The sequence below is a fragment of the Ricinus communis genome, chromosome 5 (assembly GCF_019578655.1).
Source record: "Ricinus communis isolate WT05 ecotype wild-type chromosome 5, ASM1957865v1, whole genome shotgun sequence".
In the NCBI taxonomy this organism is placed as follows: Eukaryota; Viridiplantae; Streptophyta; class Magnoliopsida; order Malpighiales; family Euphorbiaceae; genus Ricinus; species Ricinus communis.
In genome coordinates this window covers 22,187,576-22,196,458 of record NC_063260.1, presented here as the reverse complement: position 1 = coordinate 22,196,458, position 8,883 = coordinate 22,187,576, and the positions used below count along the sequence as shown (strand labels likewise).

The following is an 8,883-nucleotide window of genomic DNA, read 5'->3' as shown; positions in this document are numbered from 1 at the left end:
ACCAATAAAAATGAGAAAAGTTCAAATTTATCCTCAATGTTCACCCGTGTTGTCACATTAGACTCTCAAATAAATGCTAGTCCAAAATATGACCCTAGCATTAGCAAAACAATGCATTTAAGCACTCTTTACAATGCTAAATCTTAGACGTTAATTTTAGTTAATATTAGCTCACGTGGCACACTTTAGACCCACTTTTTTTTGTTAAAGATATTGAAATTTATTGAAAAAAAAAAACAAAATTTTAAAAGAATATTTTATTTTTATATATGAATAATTATCATTTTCTGGTTTGAATCACTCAAATTTTTGTTTTTTGTTTTTCTCTTATCTCACCCGATCTATTTATCTACCAATTTATTTTTATGGATCCATTGATGTTGGAGATCTGCAAGCTGATGATGGTGGTTGAAAGCAAAGAAAGCATCGGGTGACTGTGAAAATGGTAAAACTAGAATTCGGTATCATAAAATTTCTAAATCACGATTCTCCCACTTCTAATGATGGCAATAGCCGATTCTTGTTCCAATCAACTTTTCTCACAGGTTTTCGACTTCTAAAGATGCCTTTTCCTATTTAGTTTGAGTCCATAAAATTCAGACATTAAATTGTAGCTCTTTGATGTGGGGGTATATGAGTAGAATTTCTTTTAGCCAAGATTTTCAAAGAGAGAAAGAGAGACTTTGGATCTCTCTTTTCCGATGATAACTAAATGTCAAAATTCCATACCAATACATACAACTGAAATTAAATTAAAATAGAAGAGAGATTTATGATTCTTCAAAACAATAAGCTCAATGATAGTATGTATTTCTATGTTTTTTCAAGATATGACTCCCCGATCTTAGATATTTGTATGTACTATAAGTGATCATTTTTCTTTCAAATTACAGAAACAAAGTATCCTCCATTAGCAAGGAGTAAAATGTAAAGACATCAATAACCTGTTGATAAAGAAAGATTGAATGGAGATGCCTCCAGGGCTACTTTATCTAGATTACTTTCAATTGACAATGAACTTAAAAGACTTTGCTATTAATTTGATTTTTAAAGTTTATGCTTTCATCATTCACAGATTTTAGGAGATGAAAGAAAAAAGAGAGATGTCAATTTAGGGAAGATAAGAAAAGAACAGAGAGAGAGAGAGAGAGAGAGAGAGAGAGAGTTAGTGAGAGTCAGCTCAATAAATGTATGACGGGAGTTAACATCTAAAATTGCAGCATTACAAGAAATGTTTAAAGGGAGTTTTACATAATTACGGAAAAACGCATTCAAAATTTTATTCCTCCAGTCCAGTCACTTCTTTTTAGTGATTTTTTTTTTTCAAAAATCTTTTTCTTACATTTAAAAAAAAAATAGTTTTTTTGAACTGCAATATAGTATTTTTTTAATTTATTTTTATTACCGTTAAATATATTTTTAATTTTATTTTAATTATATTTTTATGTATTTTAAAATTTATTTTAAAATATGTAATGGTAAAAACATACTAGTGACTATAAAAAAAATGTAATATTATTCAATTCACGAATATCAAACATAAAATAAAAATGATAAATTTATCTCAATTGGTTGATTTCACAGTAATACAAATTAAAATCATATTCTATCGATATCTTATAGGTATACTTTTAGTATCTTTTTGAACGAAATTATAAAAGATAAATTAATAATAATACAAGTTAAAATAAAATAAACTTTCGATATCGTTTAGATATACATTTAGTATTTTTTTCTGATGAAACTCTAAAAAAAGATAAAAAGATGTAAAATCAAAACTAAATTTATAATGATATAAGTTAAAAATAATATTATATGTCGGTATCTTATAGGTATACTTTTAGTATATTTTCCTCTTGGTATCTTTTAGGTATTTTTTAAGTTTTTTTTACAAAATTCTAAAAAATTAAAAAAAGATATAAAATAAAAACTGAAGTCACATTATAAATTTTAAAAAAAAAAGAATCCTTTAAATATATTGTAGATATATTTTTGATATTTTTTTATGACGAAATTCTAAAAAAGAGGGCTGTATAAACAAGAAATTTTGAAGAAAAACTATAAAAATAAATTTTACTGTAATTTTTTTTTTAAACCGTGCACCAGGAAATTTCTTTTTGTTTAAATGCAGTAATCTTTTTAATATTAAGGTCATATTTAGGCCAGAAAATATGTGAGGGCCTAATGTGACAAAACATATAAAAATTGAGTTCAAAATAGAAACCCGATATCTAAAAAGTAAAATATCTATTATTAGACCTTTGAACTTATAAATTTTATTTTATTTTCTTAGATTTGTATTTTATTTTATTGAATCATTTACTTTTATTTCCCATTTTATTAAGAATGTTTTATATATATTTTATAAAAAATTTATTTATTCTATTAAGTTGTTATATTTTTATTTTTACTATGAATAAGAAATACTAAGTCTCAATAAAAACAAACTGAATGTATAATGACTCAATAAAAAAAATAAAATTAAAGAACTTACTTAATAAAATTGAAAACTTAAAAGCTTAAAAATACATTTTACTATCTAAAATGTCTCATGGGCATGAAAAGAAGAAGAAGAAAAAGTTTAGCTTTTTCCGTGAGGGAAAACATAACGACACATATTTACATACAGTAAATTCTTGAATTTTTAATAATTTTAAAAAATTGTTCAAAATAGTAAATTATCTTAATTTTTTTTATTTTTTAGGCTAATGGGCCTTCAATATTTATGCATTTTTTCAGAATAAATTACACTGATAGTCCTTCAGATTTGGCCTATATATCATCGCGGTCTCTAATTTTCAATTTTTATCACTAAACCTCTCAAATTTAAATTGGTGAATCAACAAATCTCTTTCTATCAGTCAACGTCTAAAAGTCTGACGGAAAATTGGCACTGCAATGACACGTGTATAACTCCTTTTTAAAAGAAATACAACTGAAAATCTTTTTTTCCACCTTAACTCTAGAATCTAGATTCTACTTGGACTCTCCCTTCTCTCTGTGAGAAAAATTCAGATGAACTAAATTTCAAATTAAAAAATCATATTCAGATTTTTTTGAAATCAAAGGATTACTTCATTCAATCCAAACAGAACTCCAACATGAACAGAAGGCTCATACAAGTCGATTCCAATAATCATCACCATCAACCATAACCATGTCGTTCTTACCCTCCTCCACCAATTGACCACCCTTCTCTGCCACACACAGACCTGGCGCATCCGTCCCACTCGCTACTCTCGCCAAACTATTTGAAACAGTAAGCCAGGCGGCACCGTCAATGGCCTGCTTACATTGGTAGTGGTCAGTAGCAGCGGCGATTTTGTTGGCGCCTCTTCTACGACTTGGGGCCATCTCAAGAACCGCAGCTTCAATCAAACACTATTAAGCGATTGCAAAAGAAGCACATATATAAATACTTCACTAAAATGCCAAAATCGCCTAAAAAAATGAGTAGTCTAGCACAATCTAGGATTTTCAAGGCACTATTTAGGGAAGCAGTTAGCAGGCATTGAAACTCACAATCCATACAAAAGAAATGAATAAAGTCAGCACTCGGTCCATATAAAAACCCTAACTTGAGATTACTAATATAAAAGAAAGAAACAAAAAAAGAAGAAGAGAGAACGAGAAGAGTCTAACTGGGAGAAGATTCCACTCTTATGATTCTTTTTATGGAGCGGAGAAACCGGTAGCTGAGACATTCATGGCGGGTGGCAATGATATTATTCATTCTTATGATTTGTCTTTTAACGTCGGTGGATGTGGTGGCTTAGGGAAGGGAAAAGAAAGCTTTCCAGCTTAGCAATTTTAACAACTTACTAGGTAGGAAAATGTGGCTTGCCTAGCCTCTTGTGACGTCACAGTAGAGTTTTACGTTACAAGTTGTTTTGAGTTTTTAGGATTTAAGCTACTTTTGTTGTTACTTCGGACATTGCAGTTCGGTCTGTCGGGCTTCGGTTACGCTTTTATCCCATGTCTAAGATTATGATTTTTAGATGAATGTTTGGCAGTTTGACCTGCCTTGTCACCCTATTTCATCAGTATCCTATCATTAATTAATTAATACTTTTCTTAAAAAATAGAGTTGAGAAAAAATAGTTAATATAATAATAATGATAATAATTCAATGTATCTAAAGAGAATTGATATGAAATGAATGCAAAAGAGACAAGTGCATATGGCATAATATAATTAATGTTGGAGAAGATCGAAAAGAAAAAGAAAGAAAAAAAAAAAAAAAAACTTGTTGAAAAAGCAAACTGTAAATCAATTCAAATTTTCTCCAAAAATAGCTATCATTCTTTTACATTATTAATTGTGGCCTTCAAAGTCAATTTTATCCTTGCTTCCATTAAACACAACATTATCGGATCATCTTTTCATCATTTGTTGCACGACTCCAACCTTATCCTCGTGTATTCTTGGATTTGGAATTGCATTTAAACAAATATCTTTTATTTTTTTATATTTAAATATGAACTAAAATGCTCTTTTATTTTAGTGACACCAACATCGCAAATTCTGTAAAACAACCAATAACTATTAACCACTCCTAGTTCTAGTTTGGTACAATTTTTTCAAATCAATTTTTATTTTTATTTTCTTTCAATTTTTAAAAGATTTATCAGATTCTGTTTTTTCTTTTTAAACTAACTCTTCCATATTCTTAGAATATTGAACTTCTTTCAAAATCGTAAAAAATAAAAAATTTCAAAATAATAATTAGAGCTGACTTCAGTATTTTGGTAGTTCTTTACAATCTAAAAAATAAAAAATAAAAAATATTCATATTTTGATTTTTATTAGATCTGCAATTTTTATATTCTTTTGTGTTGAAATATAAAAAAAAATATGATTTTAAGATTTTCTCAAATTTACAGTTTTAATAGATTTTTTATTTTTTGAATAAAACAATTAAAATACAACTAAAAATGATTAAGAAATAGCAAAAAAATAAAAATAATTGAGAACCAACTAAAAACAATAACATCGTAAGTTTAAAAAGGTTAAAAAAATAATAATTTTGAAAGAAAAAGTTTACACGGTAAAAATGATATATTTTGTTGATTTTAGTATATTTAAAAAAAAATTCAAAAAATATAAAGCTTAGTAAGAAAAAGAACTTGAGTCTTTCATTCGTTTATATAAATATATATTTTTTAATAAAACTAAAATTTTGTTAACTCAATAAATTTCAAATGCAACATTATTAATAATAAGAGTCAATATTATTAATAATAATAATAGAATATAAAAAAATATAATATTGAAATGCAACATATTCAAATTAATAAATTATCTTAAATATGTTAGAGAGAAATCTAAGTGTTTCAATGCATCTCAGAATCTCAATACAACGTCAACTCGAATCTATAATTATAAATTACACCTAATAAAACTAATTAATACGTAACTAAATTTAAGGAGAAATACGCTTTACACATTTTTATAATTAAATTTTACTATTATTTTTTTGAAATAAATACTATCGACGAATCATTTAATTTTTCTTGTGACTTAATAGATCAGAGATGGTTTTTAATTTAAAAAATATAAATATATTAAATATTGTGTGTTTAGATTCTTATATCCATATAATATTATTCAAAAACTAAAAAGATTAATTCTATATTCAACCACGTGGAAAATATAAGGCCCCTATTATCTAAGAGGCCCTAGGCAGCCGTCCATGGAGCCGACGCCGGTGATAATCTGTATCCTAAAAATTGTGCAAACAGGGCTTTCATAAGCTCTATAGCTGACTATTTTGATTACTTCTAATGGGAAATTTTTAATCTAAAATTTTGTTAGATAGATAAGAAATAATTGCACAGTAATATTTAACGTTATTGATTATTGATTATATTTATATTGATTAATTGATAGTTATGAACGGTTAATAATAATGAATAAATTTTTAATATAAGCATCACATGGATTTATATAATTTAATTTTGTCACAAAAGATTAATAATTTCTCAACCTCCAAAAATAGGAAGCAAAAAACAATAAAAGGACACACTAAAATCATTTTTATTCTCTTCGACCAAACGTATATTAATTATTTCCTTTAATTTATGCCTCACCAAAACTTTGAATAGAGCATCTCAGGTGGACTACTAATAAGTGAGAAAAGGGTCCCAAATAATTAAAATTTTCAATATTATGTTGTTGATTAAATTTTATTCGGGCAGAGAATGAAGCTTTGCCAAAAGCCACTCTGATAGAATGAATTGCCGAACAAGTGGTACAAAGTAAAGGCAAATGTCCTTGAAAAAAAACATATTATGATTCATCAGAGGCAGAGGCATATACTGAGAGCTGGATCCATCTCTCCAAGATGTCTCTCCATTTTGTACCAATCTTTCTTTTCAGGGTTTCAATTCTTTGATTTTAAATGGGTACAATCACTCTTAAAGGAATTATTCTTTTCTTTTATATTTACCCAAATAAGGTAAACTTTTTCATCACTCTTTTTCTTTCCTTTTATTTTTTATCGAAGAAGATAAAAAAAAAGAAAAAAAAAGGCACCATAAACATTTGCAAATCGAGGTAACCAACCAGCTGATCATCGGATATAATCAAAATAATGATGTACTGAATTGCAGCCTTGAGAAGCATAAAATAATTATTCAAACAAATGTAAATCATTAGTGCTGAGGGCTAATATCTTCCACTTAATTAGAACTTTTTTTTTTGTTTGACTAGTTAATCATAATTTATATCATAATTTTGACACTTTTACATTTTAAGAATATAATTTTTTTTTATGTTCAAAGTGTATTTTTTGTTTTCTTCTTTTAATTTGTTATTAATTCTTATATCATAAATACTGATGGTAAATCAATTTTTAATAAAAATAATCATTAATTAAGTAATTTAGGATAGAGTTCTTAAATAAAATCTTAATGTATTTATGAATCTCGCTGTATTTAATTGTAAAAGCATATAAAAATACAAATATTTTAGAAATAATTTGTGTTAAATCCATCTAAAGTGATATAAAATAATAGATGAGTTTTAGGATGCCATAGTTTATAGTGAATTTTAATATTTTTATATATTTATTGAATAAAAAATATAAAAATTTAGATTGATTTATAAAATTTTTTTTTGAAAAATTTACATAAAAATATTTTAATATTTATTTTATATAAAAATTATATACTAACATATTTATGTAAATTTAACTTTAATTTTATAAAAATTTTAAAATAAATATATAAAAATATTAAAAATCTGTAAAATTCACAAAGTAAATGATATAAATTGATTTAGCACCCGAAACGCAAAAGATTGAAATACAAGATATCATTTGATATAAGAAAAACCTCTATCCCTTTAGTTTCAAATCACCAAAGAAATGGCCACTTCATGTATCCTTATTAGTTTCTCCAGTTTTCAGAAATGGCCACTAGAATTTGACTGCAATTTTGTAATATAGGTGCAGTTCTAAAGCTAACAGAAGATCACAGGAACACTAACGCAGCACTAGGAGCGTATACTTAATCCAAAGTATGATATATATATATATATAATTTGGACCCCATTCAAATCCACTATATCGAAAGAAAAATCCCTTCTCACTCATTGCTTTCCAAGGCAAAAAAAACAAAAAACAAAAACAAAAACAAAAACTAATTAATTCAAATTGCCGATTCAAAATATTTTGTTTCCTAAACTAAATAATTAAGGAAAGTAATCCTAGCTAGCATCCTGCCACTGCCACTGCCACAAATGCTTGAATTTTATTGCAAAGACAGGATAGATATGTGATCCTTTTTTCTAGTGATACATGAAAAGGGATATATGCAATTCTCATTCATCCATGCAGATGCACTTACAAATGTAAGAATCTGATAAGGAAATGAGCTTAAAATCTCAAGACATGATTCATGCGGTGTCTCTTGTATTCTCTGGTTTTTTATGCCTACTCGAGTAAATTTTGAAAATAAAAATAGGAAGAAAAGGACAGCAACTAAGAAAAATATTACCCACCATATATATATATATATATAGAGAGAGAGAGAGAGAGATAATAACAAATCAATAAGGAAAAACAAGTAAACATCATCTGTTGCACTAGAATACCGTTCTGTATTATTTGTCATTATTACTTTATTCCTTAGTGGTCATCAATAGATTGGTTGCAATAATAATTTTTTTATCACTAAAACCTTAAAGAATCAAAAGACACTTCTTCTAGAATATCTAACTTGATTAATCAGTAAGTCTCTAATGTCACAGAGCATCCACATACTTAATTTGACGAGAAATGCATATCTCAGTTCAAGTAAAATCTTAAATTTCAAATGTCTACTCCATAGTACAAAGAGCTGGAATTCAATTATTGGCCATCTCTTTGTTGTTTTTTCTTTCTTTCTAAAGTTCTGAAGTTCTAACAAAAACAATATTTGGACTCAGATTTCGCTAATTTTAAAATAATAAATAGAAAAACAGAAAACATTAAAAGTGATTTTCCATATATAAAAGGCACAAGTATATGTACCCATTATACGAGAGTGAGAAAATGAGTTGCTAGGCATGACCAGGAGCACCGACTAATGTGAGTCATCGAGTTAGTACATAATACAAAGATCATAATTCAAATCAAAATGATGGTAATGATTGTATTGATGATGGCATTGATCAAATTAATAAATAATAAATTTATTTGTTTAGTTTTATAAAATAATAGTTAGTGCAAAATAGTGTCAATGGGGGAAAGAAATAAAAATTGAAAGAGAGGAAGAAAAAGAGGAACAAAAGCACCTTCATGGGACCCATAACGTGTCTGCTGATAGACCCATAGATGTGATTTTCATCTTTCTCCCTGCTGCACTGCACTATTCTTCTTTCTTGGTTTTTTTTTTTTTTTTT

The 8,883-nt window shown here is 27.0% G+C and overlaps 1 long non-coding RNA gene across 1 annotated transcript; it reads right to left on the bottom strand.

The window, feature by feature from the left end:
• Positions 1 to 2,887: 2,887 nt before the first annotated feature.
• Positions 2,888 to 4,657, bottom strand: LOC125370073. Its single transcript, XR_007215752.1, has 2 exons — positions 3,643 to 4,657; positions 2,888 to 3,381 (listed from the first exon to the last, which is right to left on the bottom strand). It is a non-coding gene; the product is annotated as an uncharacterized LOC125370073 (long non-coding RNA).
• Positions 4,658 to 8,883: the final 4,226 nt, after the last annotated feature.